Source organism: Vicugna pacos, chromosome 1, assembly GCF_048564905.1.
Source record: "Vicugna pacos chromosome 1, VicPac4, whole genome shotgun sequence".
Lineage (NCBI taxonomy): Eukaryota > Metazoa > Chordata > Mammalia > Artiodactyla > Camelidae > Vicugna > Vicugna pacos.
Window position 1 is genome coordinate 14,061,564 of NC_132987.1, and position 25,542 is coordinate 14,087,105.

General features: G+C 44.0%; 2 long non-coding RNA genes across 8 annotated transcripts; one reads left to right on the top strand and one right to left on the bottom strand.

The window, feature by feature from the left end:
- Positions 1-682: 682 nt before the first annotated feature.
- Positions 683-25,385, bottom strand: LOC116280529 (uncharacterized). Of its 7 annotated transcripts, XR_012066746.1 has the most exons (7): positions 24,001-24,544; positions 23,014-23,094; positions 15,933-16,128; positions 8,283-8,895; positions 7,621-7,741; positions 4,446-4,606; positions 683-1,274 (listed from the first exon to the last, which is right to left on the bottom strand). It is a non-coding gene; the product is annotated as an uncharacterized lncRNA (long non-coding RNA). The 7 variants fall into 7 exon arrangements; XR_012066767.1 differs by lacking the exons at positions 23,014-23,094; positions 24,001-24,544 and adding an exon at positions 25,299-25,385; XR_012066765.1 differs by lacking the exon at positions 24,001-24,544 and having other exon boundaries at positions 15,950-16,128; positions 23,014-23,925.
- Positions 11,205-16,129, top strand: LOC140691240 (uncharacterized). Its single transcript, XR_012066817.1, has 2 exons — positions 11,205-11,813; positions 15,991-16,129. It is a non-coding gene; the product is annotated as an uncharacterized lncRNA (long non-coding RNA).
- Positions 25,386-25,542: the final 157 nt, after the last annotated feature.

Sequence of the window (25,542 nt, forward strand, 5' to 3'; positions counted from 1 at the left end):
TCTTCTACACTGTTGGTGGGAACGTAAGTTTGTACAAGCACTATAGACAACAGTATGGAGGTTCCTTTAAAAACTAAGAACAGAGCTTCCATATGATTCAGCAGTTCCACTCCTGAGCGTATATCCTGAAAAGACAAAAAGTCTAGTTTGAAAGAAACATGCACCCCAATATTCATAGCAGCACTATTCACAATAGCCAAGACATGGAAGCAACCTAAGTGCAACAGATGAATGGATAAAGATGTAGTATGTGTGTATGCACACATACAAACATGTATGTGTGCATGCATGCACAATGGAATATTACTCAGCCATTAAATGCCATTTGCAGCAACATGGATGAACCTAGAGATTATCATACTAAGTGAAGTAAATCAAACTTAAAGTTACCAAAGAGGAAAGTGGAGGGAGAGGGATAAATTAGGAATTTGGGATTAATAGATACACATCACTTTATATAAAATAGATAAACAAGGATTTGTTGTATAGCATATGGAACTATGTTCAATATCTTGTAATAACCTATAACAGAAAAGAATCTAAAGCTGTATACCTGAAACTAACACCAATTGTAAATCAACTAGAGTTAAGTTAAAAAGCTTTAAAAAATGAATAAAATAATTAAAATAAATAAAGGTGATAAAAATTTAAAATAAAGTTCATATGCTGTAATTGATTGATATGTCTTTCAGGTATCTTTTAATCTATAAAGATTTCCCCTCCACGCTTTTTTTTTTCCAAGAAAAAAGGTCATTTGACCTATACAGTTTCTCACAGTCTGGATTTCACTGATTACACGTTCATAGTGTAGTTTAACATTTTCTCTGCTCTCTCTGTTTCCCACAAGTTGGTAGTTGAATCTAGAAGCTTGATCATCAAGTTGAGGTTCAAATTTTTGGCAATATTTCCGTATGGTGTTCTCTTCTTCCAAGTGGGGAACCTGAAGCAAACAGCCGCTGGTGATCATTGCCATTCTAATTATCATTAGTTTCTCCGTTTATTAACTACATTCTTCTATAAAGGGAAAGTTCCCCATGGAGCACTTTCTTTACATTAGTAATTGCCGCCCACAAGGCTGGGATGAATAAGATTCTGAAGTCCTGTTGAAACTCCGCAGGAAAAATGGCAGGATGGATTCCTGATGTCTGACAGGACATGTGATTGGACAGTAGTAGTAGTTTCTGTTCCGAATCCAATTTACTCCCCTCTTGTAGGATTGAAGGCTCAGTGGAAAGAAGTAAGACCGTTACGTGTAGAACATTACATGTAGGACTCTGTAAGGACAGAGTGTTGAATGTGATTATGGAGTCAGAGCAGGCTCAGAATCAAAGTGGCTATTTTATCATTCTGTTTTGTTTTTAAAGATAATTCCCAATATTGACAATATGCAAGGAAATGGCGCTTTCTGATGATACTGTTTGTGAAATTGTAAATTGGGACAGTTTTTTCTGGAGGACAATTTGACAATATGTGACAAAAACCTTAAAACTTTGCATATCCTTTGACCTAGAAATTCTAGTGCCAAAAATGTACCCCAGGGCTGTGCCGAAGAACTTAGTAAAGGTTGCTCATGACAAGCCTATAATAATAAAACATTGGATTTGCCCATAGGGGATTAGATAAAGGCAGTATGCCATCCAATCGATGACTGTGCAGTTATTTAAATATCACAGAATAGAGGTACGGAGGATATAGCTCAGTGTTACAGTGTGTGCTTAGCATGCAGGAGGTCCTGGGTTCCATCCCCCATACCCATGTCTTAAAATAAATAAATAAACCTAATTAACCTCCCCTGCACAAAAAAAATCACAGAATACATAAGGGCACAGAAAGATGTTCATGACATATTATTGAGCGAAAAAAAAGCAAGTCTAAAGTAGTAATGTCAGTAAGTCCCTTTTTTATTTTTAAAAAAGAAATTTATGCATACAAAGATATTCATGGGAAAAGAGCCCACAGTAAATATACCAAAATGTTAACAGTTACTATTAAAGCATTATATATTATCTGATGGTAAAATTAGGAGTAATTTCTATTTCTTTCCTTTTGCTTAACCGACTTTTCAAAATTTTCTGTAAGTAATTCATATTAATTTTTTAAAGGAAAAAAGTTTTAATGATAAGTATTTTAAGTTACAGTTGACAAATACCATGGGAATTCCTTATACTGAAAGAGTTTATCTGAAATTTTTGGAAGCGAAAGGAGTGAAATTTAAATTTAAGGAGGTGTTTTACATTTTTATTTGCTCAATCTGGCAAGCCTACTTTGAGTACAAAGCAATCAAAGGAGAGACTAGGGAGCTGGACCGTGATATGCTGGCCCCTTGGAGGACAGGGGAGTCACTGATTGTTTCAAGTCTTTTAAACCAGAAATAGGATTTGGTGGAATCAGAAAGGAAGATCAATTTGGAAGCAACATAGTCCTTATCTGAAATGTGGACTCTGCTACCACCACTGCCAATCCATTCCCCTACCCTACTTACCTCCAACCCCCACTATCTGGACGTCCTGGGGCAAGTTACTTGTCTCCCCTAAACCTCAGTAATAATGCCTGTCTTGCCAGGATCGAATGAAAACGTGTGTGTGAAGGCACTCTGTAAACTGCAAGTGCGAAGCATCACATTATTATCATGTGAGTAAATTACACACCCGAGGACATGATGAACAGGAACAAAACATCACCACGGACAACTGCAGGATTGTTCCTCGCAGCAGATTTCTGATGGCTCTCCGAGGTCAAAACAACTCAAGGTTTAGTCACTCTGGACTGAACCCGTACATTAACATCCATCCAAAGTGTCCTTACAACCTTATTTATAGGTGCACTGATCATTAAATAGGGTTGGAACGCTTTGCCGCCAAGTCAGTTGTTAAATCGCTTGGCAAGTGGCTCAGAGGAAGCCCGCGTGGTTTACGAGTTTGGCAGCTCGTAACTCCAGGCCCTCACCTTATCCTCACAAGCTCATTTCAGTCACCTTGGAAACTGCCCTATTCTAGATGCAGAGCACAGAAAGCCCCGGCTGACATGTAATTAATCAGCAGCCACCTCCTCTTCTGGTCTCTATTACTGAAAAATCCTCAGGGCTTCTCAAGCCACTTTGGGGAGTATCCAATGGTGCAGTTTCAAGGATCTTCTGGGGAAAAATTAATACAGGAGGTTGAGGTTTATGACAAAATGGAAAAACAAAATGAAGGAGAAAGAAATTAAGGGAGACCAGAAATTGACACAACATTGTATACCGACTGTATTTCAGTTTAAAAAGGGGGGAAAAAGAAATTAAGGGAGAAGGAAAGAGGAAAGAAGAGAGGGGAAAAGAAAAAGAAGAAAAAGATCAGAAGGAAGAAAATGAAAGTATTCTCCTATTTTACAGATAAGGAAACTGAGGCTCAGAGGTCCTATGTCACATGAGGCAACAACTCATGGGAACCAGACACTCTGGAAAGAGTGACATGAAAATGCAACTTGTTAGTGAAGTGGCACAGTACAGGGGAGCCACAGCGAGAGGCAGCCACCTGACAGCCTTCGGCAAACACTAAACCTGATCTGGGACTCCCCAGCCTCCACAGCTCTGAGAAGTAGATGCCTGTGGTTGAAGCCACCTGGTCCACAGTATTTTGTTACAGCAGCCCAAGTGCAGACTAAGACATAAGGTAATTCTGTCTGACTTATGGAGGAACTGCTGAGCTGTTTTCCACGGTGGCTGCACCATTTTCTATTCCTGCCATCAGTGTCCGAGGAGGGAATTCCAGCACAGAGTCCCACCATCCTCAGCCTGAATCTTAGCTCTGCCACAGACTTAACTGAGTGACTACCTTATATAACCTCTCGGAGACTCAATTTCATCGTTGGTAAAAAGGGGACAACAGAGTTGAGGGAAGATTACATGGATGACATAGGAAACCCTCCTAGAACCTGGAGTTCAGTAAATGTCAGTATCCATGTATCCTGGTCGGTGAGGACAGAATCACAACATCCTAGTGTGGGAGGGAGCCCGACAGGTACAGCACACTTTCCTGAGTTACCACAGCAGGGTCCAACACAGTGTGTCCTGCCCGAATATCCCCGTCACTGCTCACTGTAGGGCATCAGGGGCCAGAACCAACTCCACAGGACAGAGGGAGGCATTTCCTCACATTTCTCGGAAACCTGGCTTTCACAGGATATAAGTAAGTGTTATAAATGGGGTGAGGGAGAAATTCCGAGGTCAAATAACTGGGAAACACTGGGTTAAAGAACAGCAAAGCAGATTTCTCTTCTGCAGGACTTCTCAGAGCACTGAGCAGAGTTGTGCACTTCGAAATCCCCAGTTAGCAATGAAGTCTACAGTGTTTCTGAGCTTCTCTGTCCTGGGAAAGGAAAGTCTCCATCCAGGCCTCTGTCCGCACAGCAGGGAAATCGCACACAACCACCAAAGTCAGCCCCAGCCTCAGGTTCTAAATACTCACCCCAAACCACTGCATTGGAGCAATTCTCTCCTTTGCTGCTTTATCCCAAATGGCAATTTAGAAACTGCAGCCAGTGCGGCTCTGCTGTCTTCCTTCATGTCTCCGTTCACCCCTGCTGAGGGAAGCCAATCTCCAAGTTCAAGTTCAAGGTGTTAGATAATCTGAGCGAAGACAGTCACCTTGTCAGGACTGAGGGAATGTGCCTGCCCCGTTCCCACGCTGACGCAGGTTCTGAACACAACTGGGCAGACCTAGGTGTCCCTTCTCAGCGGGAGTTCTCGGCTGCTGAGTTCAGTAAATCTCCAGACAGCCAACTTTCTTAGGTCCTGCAAGTGCCCTTTTGCATGGTTTTGCGTGTTTTGCTTTTTATACTTTTTTTAAAATACTTTTTAAAAAATCCATGATCAGTTTGGAGGCTATTACTCAGAGATACAAGGAAAGATTAGGATCTGGGACAGAACAAAAGCCTTAGGAATTTTTTGAGACCCGGAAGGGATTTCCTCAGAAGACCCGATCTCTAAAAGTTCACAGTAATGCGAATGCAAATGAGTTACACCCTTTCTGTTACCTCCCAGAATGATGATTAATTCCACCTCAGATGGGGACCCGATAAATGACTCTCACTTCACGTACAAGCTTACCCTGAGTCTTTTATACTCAAGTATACTCCTATACTGAGGAACCTGAGGCTTTTTCCTAAACTCTTTTAACTAGAATGAAGACGACAGTCCCAAGATGACCCCCAAGACAGGAACCACTGTGCCCTGGAATCTTTATTAAGCACCTACTACTTGATAGGTGCATATGGCCCAACAGCCAGACAGAAGAGCCAACTGCACAAATGCATGTGGCTGGGAGTAATCGTACCCAGCCCACCACTAGCTCCTCCAGACTGTCTGCTCAGCTGGAGTTTGGGAAACTAAGCAATGTTTGTAATGTAAGGAATCTGCTCTGCTCCACCCAGCTCTTACCAATCCCATCGGAAAGCTGCAGCTGCAGCCAGGCTCTTAGGAAGATTTACTCAAGGAAGAAGCTGGAAATGGATTTGTCTCTCCCCCACACTCTTGAAGGGAATGGACGCTGGAGATACCAGAGGAAAGGCTGGCCCAGCTTATGGGTGGGCAAGGTGGACATTTGCTTGGGAAGCAGGGGGCTTGGCTGCAAAAATTAGGGAGTGAAGTGTAGCTCAGGCCTTAGCATGACCCTGGATCTTAGCTTTTTCGGTAGGGCTTGTGGGTAGAGGATCAGGAACACTGAGGAAGAGAGGCAGCCTACTGTGGTGGGCTGGGGGTCACCAGCCTTGGCTTTACCTCTGACAGGCTGGGTGATCTCACACGGCCATTTCCCCTTTTCTGACCTCAGCTTCCTTCTCAGTAAAAAAATGAGATGGTCCTTCTAGATCGATTGATTGGGATTTTTGTTGTTGTTGTTGTTGTAAAATGTGTGTAACATAAAGCCTACCATCAATGACATTTAGTACATTCACAATGTGGTGCGACAATCACCATTAGCTAGTTCCAGGGCATTTTCATCACCCTCCAAAAAAATCCCTGACCCATTAAGCAGTCACCCCTCATTCCCCACTCCCTAGCCCCTGGCAACCACTAATCTGCCTTCTGTCTCTATGGATTTGCCTATTCTGAATATACCATATAAATGGAATCATATAATTATGCAGCCTTTTGTGACTGGCTTCTTTCACTTAGCAATAATGTTTTCAAGGTTCAAGTATCAGTACTTTATCCCTTTTTATGGTTAAGTAGTATTTCATTGTAGAGATATACCACTTTAATCCATTTATCAGTTGATGGACATTTGGGTTGTTTCCACCTTTGAGCTGTTGTAAATAGCCAGAGATTCAATGAAAATGTGTGTACAAGCATCTGTTTGAGTGTCTGTTTCCAACTCTCTGGGGTATATACCCAGGAGTAGAATTGCTGGGTCAAACGGCGTTATGAACTGAATGTCTGTGTCCTCCCAGAATTCATATGTTGAAGCCCTAACCTCCAGTGTGATGTATTTGGAGGTAGGGCGTATGTGAGGTGATTTAAATATAGATGAGGTCATGAGGGTGGGGCCCCTGTGGTGATATTAGTGCCCTTGGAAGAAGAGGAAGAGACCAGAGTTCTCCCATCCAACCCCCAACCCCTGCCCACCCATGTGAGGACAGAGCAAGAGGCAGTCATCTGTAAGCCAGGAAGAGGGTCCTCACCAATAACCTAGCCCTGATCTTATACTTCCAGCCTCTGGAACTGTGAGAAATAAGTATCTGTTGTTTAAGCCACTCAATTTATGGTATTTTGTTACAGCATCCTGAGCAGGCTAACACGTACGGTTATTCTGTTTAACTTATTCAGGAACCACCGAACTATTTTCCAGTGGCTGTACCATTTTTCATTCTCACCACCAAGGTATGAGGGGTCTACTTGTTCCTCATCCTCACCAACCTGATGCTATCTTTAAGCAGGGAGAGAATTTAGTAGTTTTAAAACCTTTTCTTCTAATGAGATCTTTCTTGGAAACCTGCTATAGTAAAAGAGGTTAAAGAGAGGCTGCCAGAGTGGATGGAGGTGATAGCGTGTCTGAGAAACCCCTTCGAGTTCTAAGAAACACAGTTTGAAAACCATTTGCTCCAGATGGGTTTGTTAGATCCTTCCTGGCTTAGAATCCAAAAATTCCATCTTGATCCCCTTCCAAGGCCCATCCTATTCTCTGAAGCTTTGGCTTAGAGAGGGCTCTCCCCATCTCTATCCTATGCTTTTATTTTTTAATCTTGCTTTTATTTGTTACTTTTTTTAAATATTTTTTTTAATGGAGGTACTGGCGATTGAACCCAGGACCTCGTGCATGCTAAGCATGCACTCTACCACTGAGCTATACCCTCCCCACTCTATTCTATGCTATTAGGAAAGACCCGAGATTATAGTGCTCTTCAAGATGTGCTATGGGGCCCATCAAAGGAAGAATCAACTGGTTCTTGCTAGAAACTACTGTATCTCAATCCAGACTTAGAGTGGGCATCTTTGCGGGAAGAACCCTGGAATTTTGCATTTGTTACATACCTCCCAAATGATTTTGATGCCCCTAGATTTGAAAACCACTCAACTGGAAGGGACTGAGCGGTGAGGGATAGAAAGTAAATGCCTACGATTAGTAAGACCACCATCTTACTGACCTGTTGTGAGCGTCCTCTTCTGCTCTTTGAATGGGAGAGAGAAGTTGAATTTTGCTTTGGGATCCACGTGCCAACTGGGGCTGCCCAAAGGTCTTATTGGCACCAATTCCTGCCCACAGGTCTGTGGAATTGCAAAAGATAAGGACATTCTTAAGATCCTCAGGAACCGTGCACAATGTTTAAGCATTTTCAAGCACTGTTGTTTTTTTTTATGATGGTTATTATGGCTACATTTTTGGAATTTGAAAATATAGCAAATCAGTCATAAAGCTATGACTGTTTATGTGAGTTTTTACAGCATTAAGCAATTCCTTCTTTGTAGTGAAAATCAACATGATTTGCTTTGGGAAAATTGCCAGATTCCTGTTAACTCGTTTAAACAGATTCTCCTCCCAGACTGGTGACTCAGTGAAATTTTTCCCGTCTGAGGACGGAAACAAGGAAAACTGTCATATACAGACCCAGCCTAGTGCACTGAACTCACAAGGATCATCAAAGGTCCCCTTCCCCAGTTCCCCCAGAGCAGTTCCCCTCTTCACGCTCTGCTGGGACTCATCCAAGAATGAGTAGCTCCCCACCTATTTGGTTACCCTCTGCTATGCAACAAATCTTATCAAAACTTAGTGACTTAACCCAAAAACTATTTTATTATTAGTTCTCACCAGTCTTTGGATTGACTGAGCTCAACTGAGCAGTTCTGCTCCTTGTGATGGTGGTTGGGGCTGCAGCCATCCAGGGGCTCAACTGGGCTGAAGAGCTGGGCAAGAGTCCAAGCTGGCTCACTAAGGTGGCTGGAAACTGATGCTGGCGGGCAGCTGGGAGCTTAGATGGGGATGTTGACTGAAAGGTCTACACAAAGCCTCTTCTTGTGGCTTGGGCTTCCCACAATATGGCAGCTGGTCTAGGAGAGGGAGTGTCCTAAGAGCAAGTGTTCCAAGGGGGAGGAAATTGTTCAAAGGACTGTTTCAGCTCTAAGGCTTTCAATAAATTACCTAATCTCTTGGTGCCTAAGCTTCTCTATCAAATAAAGATAATGCCTTCCTGATCAGACTGATGTGAAAACTAAGCAAGACAGTATATGCAAAGCCTTCACACAATGCTCCATAAGCAAGAGTGAGTTATCATCCGGACACATGAACACTCAATCCTGGGACATCATCGGTAGTACATGCTGAAGCTCTTCATTCTTTCGCCCAAGTTTAGACAAATTGCTGAGTTGCCACCATGACTTGAAGAAAAGGAGGAGGTTGCCCTCTTTAGTGGGATCCTGTAGGACTAGATACAGAAATTATAAGCTATGACATGACTCCTTGGAGTGTACCTTAAAGGGAAAAAATATCTTACAAGTATTCAAAGATGTTTCAATGTTCCTTTCAACAGCGTAAATAACATCTTATCAATAGAAGCTTATCCATCCAAATGTCTATCAATAGGCGGTGGGATATTATACATCCATATTCTACTGGATATTTGTTGCTTTTAGGGTATCTAGCATCTGATCATCCTTTCTTTCAGGAGGAAATTCTGAGATAGGAAAGAAGCACCCCTGCTTTCCACTAGAGAAGCAGGAGGAAGGCAGATATGCCTACTTCCTGCTCCCTGGAGGGCAAGGTGCAAGTATGTGAGCTGAGTGGCCAGTAAGATGCTCCCACCTAAGGTTTGCCCACAAAGGCCCAGGGACAGTTAGTGCTTTTCAAGATTGCATGTTTGTGGTGGAGCCTAGATTCCAGCGGCATAGAGGTAAGTATCTGGTGGGACACAGCTGCCTCAGTGACCTAGACTACTCACTTGGAACTGTATGTGCGAGAGATGAATACACCTCTGTATTCATTAAATCACTCTAAATTGAACTTGCTTTGATAAAGCAGCTTAGCGAATCTTAATTATGGCGATTTTAGAATGTGACCACAAATTCTTTGATACTCCTCCCATTGGGAAGCAAAGACTATGTCCCTTCCCCTTGAATCGGGGCAAGTTTGTGACCACTTCAATCAATGGACTAAGGTGGCAGTGACTTCCAGGGCCAAGTCACGAAAGGCCCTGTAGCTTCCTTTCTGCCTGCTAGAAAACCAGCTACTGGGCCACTGAGCCACCTTGTGAGTATCTGACTACCCAGAGGCCACCACGCTCTGAGAAAGCCCAAGCCATGTAGAGGGACCATAATACAGGCACTGATCAAGAGTCCCAGCTCAACCCAAGGTTCAAGTCCTGCCAGCCAATCTCCAATCTCCAGACATGTGTGTGAAGAAGCCTCCAGATGTTTTGTATTTTTTGTTTTGTTTTGTTTTCTAGGGAGGAGGTAATTATTTATTTATTTTTATTTAATGGAGTTACTGGGGATCGAACCCATGACCTTGTGCATGCTGGGCACAAGTCATGCACTCTACCACTGAGCTACACCTTCCCCCCTAAGAAGCCTCCAGATGATTCATCACCCTACCCCCACCTCAGCCTTTCATCTCACTCCTAGTTTGAGTTTTCCAAGCTGAGGTCCCAGACTTTGTGGCATCATCCCTGCTGTGTCCTGTTAGAATTCCTGACCCACAGAAGGTATGTGTATTAAAATGGTGATTGATTCCACCAAGTTTTGTGGATTATTATACAGCAGTAGCTCCATACCCTTTCAAATGTCTCTTTTCGCTAATAAGGTTAACCACAGCTGGTTTCTGGTGTTGCAATCAAGAATCTTGGTTGGTAGATATACAATGAAATACTATGCAACTCTTAAACTGAGGTCACACTATATTAAACTGTCACAGAAAGATATTCACAATGCAGCTTTAAGAGAAAATGGCAGGTTCAAAAACAGTAGGTACAGAGTGGTTCCATTTTTGTAAAGTAAGTTTATTTTTTTAATTATTTTTTCATAGAATGAATTCAAGGATGCTATGTACCAAAATTATATAGTATTGTCTTTAGGTGTTGGAATTATAGAGTTTTTTATTGTGCTTATCTGTATATTTCATAATTACTTATAATGAACTTCATTACATAGTTACTCATGTAATTTTTTAAATTCAAAACTATTTTTCAAAAAATAAAGCCAGGATTATAGATTCAGGAATCAAAGAGTGCCTCTCTACCTGTGGGCATTTTGTACATTCACCAATGAGAGACCGACCCTGTAGCACAATGTTTAGGGAGTGGTAGCCCCCATTAAGGAGGGTAGTAACCTCTAGTAAATCCTCCCCTCCCTATAAACATATGCTGTTCCTCACATCTAGAAGCATGATTTATTTCCCCTTTCCTTAAATCTATGCTGTCCCTGTGACTGACTTGGCCAATGGAATGCAGTATAAGATGTTCAAGGACTTCTGATCTCAAGTCTTAGGCAATTAGGTAGCGTCTGTTTCCTTTCTCTTACGTGCTGGTTCTTGGGATGTTTCCTGGCAGAATCTAGCTCAAGCCATGTGGAAAGGTCACATGGAGGAGAATCAAGACTCTCCTATTTGCAGCCTCCACCAAGCTCTTAGCCAACAGCAAGCGCGAACTGCCAGCCATGGGAATGAGTCATCAGGGATTCCAGCCCAATTGAGCCCCAGTGACTGCAGCTTCAACAGACATCATGTGGGGGAAGAAGAACCACCCAGCTGAGCCCTGTTAACCCACAGACTCATGAGAGATACTAACATGGTGGTTGCTTTAAACCACTGAGTTTCAGGGTAATGGTAGCCTGCCTCCAAGATGGCTCCACTGATGGCCCTCTCCTGATATTTACACCTTTATATTTGCTTGGCACATGGTACCAAGACTGGTCTGTGTGACCAACAGAATACAGCAGATTGAGGCATGGCACGTTACTTCCAAGATTAGATCATCAAAGGCCTGTGGCCCCTGTCTTGGCCACTCTCTCAGATCACTCTTCACACTGTGAGCAACCTGCTGGGAGAGAAGTTGACAACTCATCCCCAGGTTGCCCAGGACTTTCCTGGCTTTAGACAGAAAGTCTCACATCCTGAGAACCCCCTCAGTCCTGGGCAAACCAAAATGACTGGTCACCTACACCTAGGTGGTGAGGAACTGAGGCTTCTAGACAACAGGGAACAAGAAACCAGGGACTCCTACCAAAAGCCACATGAGGAAGCCAACTTGGGGGCAAATGCACCAGCCCCAGCGGTGCCTTCGGAAGACTGCAGCCTCAGCCAATAGTTCAAATGCAACCTCGTGAAGGACCCTGATCCAGAACCGCCCAGGTAAGGTGACCTCCAGAAACTGTGAGACAGTGAATGTTATTCTAAGCTGCTAAATTTAGGGTAATTTGTTAACGGCAATAGGTAACTTATACAGGTGGTTTGTTCTGCCCTAAATGGTATCAGGAACAGAGGACACCAACAGATCATGCTCTCACCCTGTTGTAAACAGCTGTGATGACCTTTCTGTTTGGGTCTTTTTTGTTTATTTTTTAATTTTATTTATGTTTGTTTGTTTTGGAGGGAGGTAATTAGGTTTACTCATTGATTTATTTTTATTTTAATGGAGGTACTGGGCATCGAACCCAGGACCGTCTGCACGTTAAGCACGTGCTCTACCACTGAGCTGTATCCTCCCCGCTGATCTTTCTGTTCGGGAATTTCTTTTCCTTTCGTGGAAATCAACCTGAGGGAATCCTGCTTCTCGGGTTCCTGAAGAACAGTGCAGGGCGGGGCCCCTGGCTGCTGCTGGGTGAGCTCATTCCAACTCTAATTGTTCTCTAAACTTTACCAATGAATCTCTTCGGGTCACAAGATCCTCCTGCCTCTCCATTTCCAAATGCTCTCCGAGGCTGTCCTGATTTCCCTGAAGGCTTGAGGTGCTTAGCCAGGCTGCTAAAATCACCTTCTCCACTAGAAAGTGTCCCTTGATCCCAGCAGCATGGATGGATGTGGTGCTTGGTCTGTAGGACTTGCAGATGGTTTTGCGGGGAAGAGATGCTGAGAGGTCTTGACCTAAAATCTTTTCCAACCAGGCACCAAGGTTCTCAGATTTCACCTTTCTGTGTGGCTAATTCATTTGGAAGAGACAAAATATTCACTAGCACCTTCTTCTGAATGAGTTTATTGAAGACATTCTGCCCTGCTCCAGGTAGCACAAGAGCAGTGGGAGCTTAATCCAGGGGAGCACAAAAGGCAGGTGGGACCCCCAAAAGCTGACCTTGGTCCACCTCCTAATGTTGTGTTAGGCTGACTCTGTGTATAGTTAGGCCGCGGGGCTGCACATGCGCAGAGCACCCGGCACGCTCAGAGGCAGACTGCCATGTACACCCAGAGACCCAGAGACGCACTGCAAAGTAAATGAACACACAGGTCCCATGCTCCGAGCTGTTGGTTCCCTGGAGCAGCCGTGACCAAATGCCGCAAACAGGGTGGCTGAAAACAACAGAAATGTATTCTCTTACAGTTCTGGAGGCTAGATGTCCAAAACTAAGGTGTCGGCAGGGCGGGTTCCTTCTGAGGGCTGTGAGGGTGAATCTGTTCCAAGCCTCTCCCCTAGCTTCCGGTGGTTTTGCAGGCAATATTTGGCATTCCTTGGCTTGTTGGTGTATCACCCGGATCTCTGCCTTCGTGTTCAGATGGCATTTGCCCTGTGTGTCTGTCTCTGTGTCCAAATTCCTCATCCTAATGAGCTCATCTTAACTTGATCTAAACCGTACTTCCAAATAAGGTCACCTTCACAGGCACCAAGTGTTAGGACTTCAATAACTTCTGGGGAGACACAATCTTCTCAAAGATTTACCAGTTTTACAGATCAGAAATTGAGTCGCAGGAAGATTACTGGGCTTGTCTTAACTCACATAGCTAGAAAGTAGAGGCTCTGGAATCAGATAGCTTGGCTTCCCCACTTAGCTGGGAGGCCTTGGGTAAGTTACTTAGCCTCTCTGTGCCTCTGTCGCCTCATTTGTAAAGTAAGGATAATAACAATCATCCCTCCATCCATGCTGAGTTGCTGCAAGGATTTTAAAAGGTAATCCTCAGAGCCTGGTAGTTAGTAATTACTGAACACATGGTAGCTGTTATAATAAATAGTCGAGTCGAGTGAAATAAGTCAGAAGGTGAAAGACAAAAAAAATCAAGATTTCACTCATATGTGAAAGCTAAACAAACAAAACAAACAAAAACACTGTACAGCACAGGGAAATATATACAAGATCTTGTAGTAGCTCACAGAGAAAACAAAATGTGACAATGAATATATGTATGTTCATGTATAACTGAAAAATTGTGCTCTGCACTGGAATTTGACACAATATTGTAAAATGTCTATAACTAAATAAAAAAAATGTTAAAAAAAAAACTGACAGTCACAGAGAATAGATTGGTGGTTGGGGAGGGTGGTTGAGGGGGTTGGGGGTACAAAAGTGGTGAAGGGGGTCAAGTGTATGGTCATGGATGGTAGCCAGACTTTGGGTGATGACTGCTTTGTAATGAACACAGATGTCGACTTTTAAAAAAGAAGTAGTGGAAGCTAAAGTTTTCTTTTTTTTTGAAGATCCAACAGTTTGTTCATCCTCCAGATGTGGCTATTGACATAAACTTCACACCAGGGTATCTGAAATTGTGGTGGTCCTGATTGATAGGATTTCTTAATTAAAATGTCTGCTGAGTAAATCTGGATTTTTTTTTTTTTTTGGAAAAAAAAAAGTAGTGGAGTCAAAATTTCAGTCCACATTCCCTTAGCTCTGATACCTTCATTTTTTCTTCTCTGATCCAGCACAGCTGGGTGTGAGGCACATCTGCATCCACGGCCTCACTGAATCCTCACATTTCCCCAGCAGGCGAATACTCCTGGTTAAAATATTATACATGAAGGAACTGAGACACAGAGGAGGGAGGTGAATTGACCAAGGTCACCGGGCAAATAAAACATTTTAACCCAGCTCTGCTGCTTCTAATATTTCTTCACCATGTTATCTGTCATCCCAACACACAGACATCAATGTAGTAGAGCATTTTCCTCTACTGTGGTTTGCTGACAGCCTCTGGATCCAAGGTAATCAGCCAAGAATAGGAGTTCAGTCACTGGCCTACCTCGAGACTACAGCAGGCAGAGGGTTCAGTTTCTGGAAGAGTCAGCTCATGCCAGGTTCAGAAAGTTCAGCCCAGAAGACCTGCTGTTAATTCTGAATTCTTCAGAAAGAAGAACTCTTAAAGACGTACACACACACCTGCACACACAAAGAATGTTTATATGAGGCCTCACCCCAGGAGCAACTAACCATTGAACAAGGATGGGGTGTATAAGATTTTCCAGTTAGAAGACCTGAAAAGTGAGAGCAGCTGCCAGGCCCGATCCAAAATTCCCTGGCAAACCAGTGCTGGGGTAGAAATGAGTCCAAAAGGCAAAAACAAAACAAAAAACACATGCAAAAACACACTGGAGATGAATCCCCTTGGATTTCCTTGTCAGAACAGAAAGAGAAACAAAGCAGCTAAGTCTTCTGATGGGGCCTTTCGCTGATCTTCCCTCCCCTGCCCCAGCTGCTCTTTCAACCACAGGTCAGCGCTACAAATATCCAAGGAGACGGGACACCCACAGGCTTCATCTGGCCCGCAGACAAATTTTGTTCAGCTTGCACACAGTTTTTTAGTAGTTGTAAACATTTTAAAAGTGAGAAATTTTACCTAAGAATCCAGATGTTTTACTCCTTGTGGAATATCAAAGAATCTGGTCAAGTGGGCCCACAACCCTGGAAGCTGTGACAACGCTGAGTCCCAGGTGATTATTTTTATACCCAGATTACTTGACTCACTTATGGTCCCTGCCTGACCCCTGTAGGAATCTTGAGTTTTCCTGCTCAAGCAAGTGAGACTTCCCCTCTGCCTATGGAGTTAAACAGATCTCACCTCATTCTGACATGCAAAATCTTACACAGAACATCTTATTCAGACTTACCCCTGTGACTATCTGTCATTCTGAATTTATCTACTCCTTCATGCCCAAACAGGTCCCTTGTTCTCCCACATTCACGCCTTTGCTGGTTCCTTTTTTATTTCCTCTAAGATGCCTTCCATCCCAACTTGGTCTGGGAACTCTCCCACACCCTCTAAGGTCCATATGAGGGCCTTTTCAGAATCTCTCGAACAGATGTAAACTTCCCTTCATTTGACACGCCAAAGCACCCTGTCATTTTGAAGCACAGTTACACTTCATTTTATTGTGCTTTGCAGGCACTGCAATTTTTACAAATTGATGGTTTGTGGCAACCCTGCACTATCAGATGATGGTTAGCATTTTTTAGCAATAAAGACAAAGCTATTGTATGCTTAATAACTACTGTATAGCATAGACATAACTTTTATATGCACTGGAAAACCAAAAAAATTCATGTGACTCACTTTACCAAGATACTTGCTTTCTTGCAGTGATCTGGACTAAACCCAAAATGTCTTCCAGGTACGCCTGTACTTGCTCTGGACTTCCACAACTTCACACGTTTACATATTCTAAGTTCTCGTCCTGTGATTCACTTCTCTCCTGGCCAGTAGTTCAGCTGAGCCCAGCCACCCAGTCGTCTTCACCAAGGCCATAGACCTGTGAATGAGGAAGCTGTCTTAACCCTCCTGACCAGCCCCATCACCAGATAAATATCACAGAGTGGCCTCAACAAATGCCACGTGGAACAGAAGAATCACCTGGCTGATACTTGTGCAGACTCCTGGCTTTTGTGACAACTGTGGAATATGATAAAAAGGATTGTTTTAAGGCATTAAGTTTTAGGCTGGTCTGTTACATAGAAACAGGTAACTGAAAAGGTTCAGAAAAATTTTAAAAGTCTTCAATTTTATTATTTTCTTCGAGTCTTTTTATGAAATTAAAAAATGTGTACACACAACATAAAAAGGGGAAGGAAACTAATATTTGCTGAGCTCCTAATTTGATTTATGCCTAGCACATTTATATACAGTAGCTTATCCAAGACCCAAGACAATCTAGCTTGTATTACTGTTTACATTTTTTTAATTTTTATTTTTATTCATTTTTTAATTGAAATATAGTCAGTTACAATGTGTCAATTTCTGGTGTACAGCACAATGTCCCAGTCATGTGTGTGTGTGTGTGTGTATATATATATATATTCATTTTCATGTTTTTTCATTAAAGGTTGTTATAAGATATTGAATATAGTTCCCTATGCTATACAGAAGAAATTTGTTTTTATCTATTTTTATATATGCTATCTACATTTTTAAAAAGAAGAAACTCAAGCTCAGAGAAGTTAAGTAACTTGCAGATGATCACACAGCACGTGAGTGAGGAGAATGGGGAATGAATGGCCAGTCTATCTACCCAGCTAGAAAATCCATATTTTTGTCACAATCTCACATCCCCACACCACCTCTCTTGGCTCAAATGGTGGTCTACCTTCCACTTAATGTGACATTATATGTGGTTTTGCATGTTGTTGCAAAGCCTCCAAAATCTTCCTTTTAAATGGTCACATATTACTCCAACCGTAGTTTACATACCATTTCCCTATTGCTGAGTATTTACATGCCTTTCAAGTCATTTTGCCATTAAAAGGAATTTGGACAGTTGCATCAGGTTGATGTAGAGTAGGAATTCTAGAGGGAGGGGTGGGCCATTCTTGGGGGGTCTCTTTGGTATCACCAGTAATTTATCTACAGGACTCCTGCAGCCCCCTCCCTACCCACAGGCCCTCTCCACCCTGACTGCCTTAACTTTTTACAGTCACCTAACGAGAGTGTCACAGGCAGCAGAAAAGAGGGAGAAAAACAATTCCCTTGGAATTCACACCCATTCAGGCCAGATGAGTTAATCACCTTTTAACAATTTAATGCAGACCTCATCAATCTTAAATAGTTTCGACAGCTAGAAAAATTCAGATTGGGTCAGTATTTGTGTTGGTTTAGAAAAGATTATAAATCTTATTTCAAAAGAGCCAGGTGAAAGGTTTCTAAATCCTGTTAAGAATTTTATCCCATATCTTGAGAGCAACTAGTCACCACTGAATGGTTTTAAACAAGGGAGTGATAACCTGATCTGATTCTTTGATCTAGAAAAGAACTCCCTGGTTTGGAGGGTAGGATTTAGTGATTAATGGGATGGAGGGTGGGATGACCGGGTGAAGTCTAGCATGACCCTAGGGTTCTGCCCAGAACAACTGGGTGGGCAAGATAAGAAGCAGGAAAGGAAGGGGATGAACAGAAAGTAGTTCTCTTTCAGACCAGGTGAGCTAGGCTTGCCTGAGGGCAGAGCCTGGGTCACACTGGGATTTGGGGTGGGCTGACTTCCAGAGGTTCACACCCCAGGGCTCTTGCTAGCTGGCTGCTTGGTCACAGGGATTCAGGACCAGGAGGGAGGACCCCATAGGCCAGACCAGCCCATGGAATCGGAGGGTTCTGGAAAGCCACGGCTGTCCCAGTTAGACTGGGCACACTGGGGAAAGCCCTGTGTCCACAAGGCCTTAGCAACCCAGAGACTGCTCATCCGCCTCTTCTGTGAAGGGACCAGGACTACCCCATCTTCAGGAACTGTTTGAGCTGAAGGTCATCAAGTCCTTGGAGCTTTTCAATTTGAAGAGTCTCACTGATACTATACTTAAGGGAAAGCACCATATAGACGCAGCCCCACAAAGAAATTACCCTTGTCCCCTCCCTCCCAAAGATCTACAGCCAGCCAGAGGTAATATGCCGGGGTGATCAGCACAGGCTGGGGTCAGTGCTTTAGGGGAGGTGCAAAGACTCAGGTGACCGGGTGAGACAGTAGGAAAGGGGGACAAGGCACAGCCATTCAAGGAATGACACAGCAATTAACATCAAAATGGTGAAAGATGCAACCCCCAGTAGACCTTGAGCTTCATTATATGCTCACTGTAATATTAACATGGTAAATGACACTCCCACAGGCACCAAGGCTAACCATAAAAGGTCAAAGAGTGGGCAATGGCCAAATTCCTGGGAATCCCAGCCTCTTCCCCATGGTAGTTAGAATGGTCCTCCCACTCGTTAGCATATGAAGCTACCAAGCCCATAAAAACTGGCAATACCACTCCTCGTGGCCGCCTCCCTCACTCCCTTGTCTTGGAAGGTTGCCTGCCCTCTGTCTACGGAGTGTGTATCTACTTTTACTTTAACCTGTGCACCCAGTCCCCACACCTTGTGGCCTTCCTCTCGCCTTTTAAAACAGCCTACACTCTATTCAGTATGTATCTCTCTAAATAAATATACCTTTACCCAACTGTGGCTCGCTCTTGAATTCTTTCCTGTGCAAAGCCAAGGACCCACACTTGGTGAGGCATGTCCCAGGGGCTCAGCGGAGACCTGGGACATGGCCATCCTCACACCCCACATCCCTTTTTCTTGTATCACTGAGAGAGGCAGTTTAATCCCACCTGGGCCCCTGGAAAGATGGAAAAGTGATGGGGGCCCTACAAAATGGGTTGATTTCCACAGGTAGGCAGGAGAGGGCAGAACATTCCCAGAAGAGGAGACAGCTGATGCAAAGATCCAAAGAGGGGAAATACAAGACATGCTGGAGGCAAGAAAGCTTTGCAGTGGCATGATCCTTTCTAGATGCAAGGAGATTCAACTGTATGTACTGCTCAGACTCACAAGATTGTGAAGATCTGGGGCAACCATCTAACTGTGGCCCCTGAAACATCTTCATCATCAGTGGCTAAGACAGAAATTTCCTGTAACATCATCTGCGAAAAATGCTAGGAAGTTCAGTCCCGAACTGGCCCTGTCCCTACCTCCAAAAGCTACTTTCCAGAGCCTTTGAGTGTGCACTTTTTGTATTAGTCCCATGTCTCCCTGCCTCTTACTTTCTTACCTGCATTTTTCCTTTTGCCTTCTATTGAAGCTTTTAGCTGAGGAAATAAGGTATGTAAAAATAAACCTACAACACTAAGCTATATTAAACTTTCAAAATGATTCCAGTGTCCACCAAATCTTCAGAGAGGCCATGAGTCTCATGCATGGAGCTACAGGGCAAGGGTCCAGGATCCTAAATGAAGTGCAGAAAGGAGCGAGCCTGGGCAGCGGACCGCAGCACAGTTCAGGGAGTCCTCGGCAAACCTCAGAAGGTTGTCAAAGTCCAGCTGCGGACGGAGAGTCAGCTTCCACTGAGGCTGCTTGAGCAAGACCAGATGCCGGGTCATTTTCATCCAAATGTCACACTCAAGGGAAAGAGAGGAGATTTTCAGGCTTCACGTTTTCTACGCCCAGTAGACGAGCAAGGTTCCCTTTTGTGCAGGACATTCCGGGAACTGTGAGGACCTAGGGACCTGGGTATTGGGTTGGGATATGGTGTTAAGCAGTCCTGGAGCCATTGTGGATTTGCTGCAGTCTGGCTAGGTTGGAATCTGAGCTTCTCTGTCACAGATGTGGGGAGAGGGAGGGACACAGAGCCACTAAAAACCTTTCATTAACTTTGTCATTTTGCTGAGAAATTACAAGTATTCTCCACTGAACTGTACACGGCAGCAGCTTTAATACGTAACATTTAACTGTATCTTATTGATTTATATAATCCTACAATTGTTTACAAATATATGACGTGCTTTGTGTTCCTCCGGGGCCAAGACCCACAAAGGCCCATAAGGAGATCTGCCAGCAGCAAGAATGAAAGCCTCCGGCAGCCCCACAAAAGTTTTCCAGTTTCTATCCTTCTGGAATTCCTCAGGCTGGGCATCCCACTGCGTGGAGAGGTCTGAGGAAGGATGGGCACAGGGTGATGGTGGGGGCTGGGGGGCACATAGACCCCAGAATCACACCATCTGGGATGAACTCCATGAAGGAGGTTGGGCCCTTGTCATCAAAATGCTTTGACAGCATTTGGGGGGTTGGGGAAGATGCTAATCAGCGATTACATGAAGCTACCCCCAGGCCCCTCCCTCAAGCACCAGACTGGGGAGTAGGCCAGTAAGTCCAGTTCTATTTGGGCTGAGACGGAGGGTGACTCCCAGCTCGAAAAACTAAGGGGATGGCAGGTAGCAGTGAGGTCCTCAGGGGAGCCACAGGGTCACTAGGCAGTCAGGTACTTTGAGGTGGCTATTTTGGTCCAGCCATTTTGAGGTCACAGATAGTTTAGCATGAGGAAAAACTATATAAACAGATTTGAGAGAAGATGCCAAAATACCAAGTGATTTCCTATTTAGTAACCCGAACACACAGCATGAAACTTTAATTTTGTTTTTTAATTGTCAACAAATATTTAGTGATTGTTTACTAGGGAGCAGGCGCTCACTCAGCAGGCACTGAAGACCCAGTAATGAGCAGCAGGGCTGGAAAGGACAGATAAAGGAACAGTCACCTGGGGGGAGGGAAAGATCTCAGTGGTAGAGTGCATGCTTAGCATGCACAAGGTCCTGGGTTCAATCCCCAGCACCTCCATTAAATAAATTAATTAGTTGTTAAAAAAAAAGGAACAGTCACCAAAAACCCTCATGTAACTATAAGTCATGTTACATGCCTTAGTAATAATATTATACTACTACTAATAATAACATGAACTGGGATGATTGTTAGTCAGGCACTCAACACATTCTTTCATTGAGTCCTCACAACTCCAGAAGGCAGGTGTGTTTTCAATCCTGACTTTACAGATGAAAAATCTTGAGATGCAGAGAAGTTCAGTGACTTGCTAGGAAAAGGCAGAGCTGCGATTTGAACACAGGTCTGACTAAAGAGCATGCACTTGCCCATGAAGTAAAGAGCAAGGTACCGGAGAGAAAGAAAAGCATTTGCATGCTCCCTGTACCCTCAGCCTGTCTCTGCTTTTCTAGCCCAAGCAGGATGACAATCCTATTGACCTACTGACCTGGGACTGATTCAGAAGCAGAAAATGCCAGTCCATTTCACATCTACTATTTGGGTCATGAAATAGGATTAGGACTGGAGTTAGGGTCAGACAGGATAATGGTGCCTTGCCAACATAATTATATCTTTTGCACTCTGTGATCAAAATGACTGAGTCAGGAAGTTTTGCTTTGTGTTGGACCTCATTCCAACTGGCTCCCAAAGAGGCCACCCAGGGTAGTTTTACCCTGATGAATTTACCACACAGCTGAACCTATTTCACAGCCAAGTCAGTGTTCTGAGGTTTGTCTGCCTAGAGAAGACTGACTCCCAGCAATCCAACTCACAGGAGACTGAAGTATAAAACCAGATACCCATATACTCATTAACAATTAGTGTTAGTTCTTCAGTAACTGGATGGCTCCTCCCTCAACTGGAGCACCCTTTTCCCAATATCTGGAATCCCAGGGAGCCAAATCAGTCATCCGCAAGCTGGTTGGTGAGTGTATCCCTAGAGTTACAGGAGGCAGATTTCATCCAAGTCAGGGTGGGGCTTGGTGAGTCATCTCTGCCTCACAGCAGGCACTGTATGAGCTCCAGTTTCATGTTGCTCTTTCTTGGACAGCAGTGGGAAATACGTGCCAAATTCTAGCCTCTTGGATTTACCCTGTTTCTTTTTCCTTTTTATTTGCCAGCCTCGTTCTTTATCTTTGTTTCATGAATTCTCCCTACAATACAATTGATTAGGTTGCTGATTATTCAGTTGTCACATTCCAGCCCTGCCCCCTGAGATTACATCACAGAGGTCACCTTGATGGGTGGGTGGCTTGTTCCCAAGCTCTTCATTCATTTGTGGAATTTTTTGTTTATTCTTGGATACATTAGGTTGAACTACATGACACTGCTCTTTTGGTAGGTTCATGTGGTTCAATAAAAGGCAGACCAGACCCACTAGGGGTGAACTCCCTTTTGCAAGCCTTGGCGGTAGGTGTGTATGTGTGTGTTTATGTCCGGGGGTGGGGGTGGGGGGCGGGGGGTCATGCATGCAGCCTGTTACCTCTCTCTGGAAACAAGCTTTTCTGGGCAGCCCCTGGGGTCTGGGACCTCGTCCCTCTTGCTATCCATTCATCCTCTAATTAGAACCCTAATGTCAGGGATGAGCTAATCAAGGACTTGAGGTTGAGGGAGAAGGTCGAATCCTTTGCTATATACGTGACAGAGTATGTGTTCTGAAGCCAGCAGGGCACACGATTAAGGAACACTTAGTCTGTGGTTTGTGTAATCTCGTTAATGTGGTAAACTGGGGACTAAGGGAGACATTTTACAAGTGGCCAAATGCCTATGTGATGTAGGCTGTACACCCAACACTTTTCCCACCTGCAAGTGTTTTCAAGGAGCCATCATTGTTTGTATACTTGTGTGTCTGCTTCCAACTGTCAGCTTACCATACAGCAAGCTCTGTGAGGGCAAGGCCTCTATCTGACTTACTTATCCCTAATTCTTATCATCAGGTCTGGCATACATCAGGTCTGGCATACATTAAATACACGTTTTACATAAGCAAATGAGTTAATGAATGAACTTCATTAATGAATGAATGAAACGTTAAACAACAAACAAATCGCCAAACTGCCAAGAAAGCATCAAACTCCCTTACCAAACAAAAGGTCTCTGGGCCCTTAAAGGTCAGGAGCCAGGCTGCCTGGAGAAGTCAGCAGACATTCCCCGAGGAGGTGACCTGCAAACAGTTGCTCCCTGGTTAGAAAATGCTGGTGGAACATCTCAGGCAGTAGCTCAGTCTCTCACAGATATGAAAGGAAGCCACAAAAGAAAAGTTGTTCCCCATTTCCTGGCAAGCTCTTTGGCCAGCATGAGCTACATTCCTTTGAGCTGAGCATGTGTGGAATTTCCAGCCTAGGTAGCAGAATGGAACTTGGAACAAATAGCTCAGCGAAAAAAGAACCCGGGGACAATGGGGCTGGGCCCAGCTGCCCTGTGCCAGCTCTTGAGCTCACGGAATATTGGAGCTCAGTGAGCCTTGTCGAGGGAGATAGATGATGTTCTTTGGACTGTACCACTTCAGAGGACTCAGAGAGAAATTTCCGTGTTCAGACAGCATTACGAGCTTTAGAAGATGTGCTGAAATATCTGAGAATGGTCCAAGTCCCCACCACTATTCAACTTCCCACCTAGCAAGGACAAATGAAGGCCTGTTTTGCTTTAAAGATGGGGAAGGTACAAACATCGAGTACCAGAGGATGACGATGAGGGCAGGGTGATGATGAGGGTTGTGGTGATGGCTGGATTCAGGGCCCTGGAACCTATCTGGAGGAGGGTAGCTGGGGAGATTTAAAAGGAAGAACTGGTACGAATATATGCTGTCAGTTTCAGGGCAGGAAATTTAAAGAGGAAGGGACCAGCTAATGATCAGATCATGACACAACCACAAAGACCCCAGTGTCTCTACTGGGCTAACCTGAGTTTCTTACATAGCACCAAGTTTGGGAAGCATGCCATCAAGCACACTGAACAGTGTCTGCGTTAACCCTCAACTCTGGTTGTCCCCAAGTCATTAATTCCTTCACGACACTGACACATTGATGCAGATCTAAGAAAGGGAGGACTCTATTTCAGTTATTCATACCTAGATCTTTTCTTCTAGATTACACAGGAGTTAAAGGCAGAAATGACAAATTACTCTTCCTAAAATAATACACATTGCTTTAAATATAGCTAAATAGATGCTTCACAGATGAGGGAAGGAAGGAAAGATGGAAGGAAGGAAGGGAGAGAAGGAGAGAGGAAGGAGGGAAGAAAATGGGGGAGAAGAAGGAAGAAAAAGAAATTTGACCAGAGATATTAAGGAAGGTGGGGATGGGGGGCAGTACTTAACTTGGCCTGCATCACAAGGAAAGTGGTGTCACAGAAGGAAGTTACTTAGCAACCCATCCTGCGTTGTTGGGGGCAGTTTATGTTTTGGGAATAAGTGAACTTCCTGTTGGCTGAGGCCAGGTCCTTGATTTGCTTCTTGGACAAATTCTGGACTTAGTTCTTTAATATTGGGGGTGTGGGGGCAAACTTTAGCGGGAAACTGTAGCGGAAAAGACAAAGAAGTAGCTCCATTTACTGACTGTGCTCTGTCTGTGTTGGTGCCCCACAAGGCTACCAACATATGTCTGAGTCATTTCCTCAGTAGTTGTGACAGTTCTCTCCTCTGTCTTTAGGAGGAGGAAGTGGAAAGTTTAATACCTTACATTAGACTCCTTTTTCATATGCAAAGATTCATTTCATTCTAAAGGCCCAGAAGGTACTTAAATAGTACAACCAGGTATAGCATGGGCATTTTGTCTCCATCTCATGATACACTATTCCCCTCCCTTAATCAGAGATAAAAAAGCTAATGATAAATTATAGTCATCATTTAGACCGAAGCCAGGGCAGGGGGCACCATTTAAAAGTACTATGAAATCATTTATTGCAATGTGTATTAACCACTGTGCTGAGTAGCTAACAGGTACTCTTTCCCTACATATTTTTGCAAGAGCTAACATCTCCATTTTACAGATGAGGAGCTTGAGGGTCAGGTTTATTTAGTTTGACCTTGGTAGTATCTAGTAGAGGGCGGAGTTCAGATAAAATCAATCTCCTTTTATCTACCTACTGGCTTACTAATCTTTTAGTAAATGAAAACTAAACTTCAAACCCACCGTGCCCACCCCTTTTTATGATAATCATCCCGTATGATGAAAATTAATGGTTGCCGGACTGTTTCAGAAGGTAAAAGTACAGAAGCGAGCAGAGGGGTCAGTACCATCTTCAACATAGCTAGCCTTTCCACGGTGCTTTTCCATCCCTCTAAAGTTCAAACGACTGCAAGGCCGCAGCTCGCTCTGGGCGAGCAGACACACGTGTACCCTACGCATGCGCCCAGACGAGACCTACCCGCCCCTTCGACCAGATCCCTTCAGCCAAGTCACCAACCAGCGCTCTAAATGCCCGCCCTCAGGGCTAAATCCTCGGCCAATTGAGATGCAAGATCATCTGACACGTCACTTATTTAGCATATACCCTCTCCCCGCCCCCAAGATACGGCCCCGCCCACTCAGAGGCAGGGATTGTCGCCTAAGAGCTTCGTCCTGCCACCTGATTGGCTCCTCTGCCAGCTCCGCCTCTGTCTCCTCCCACC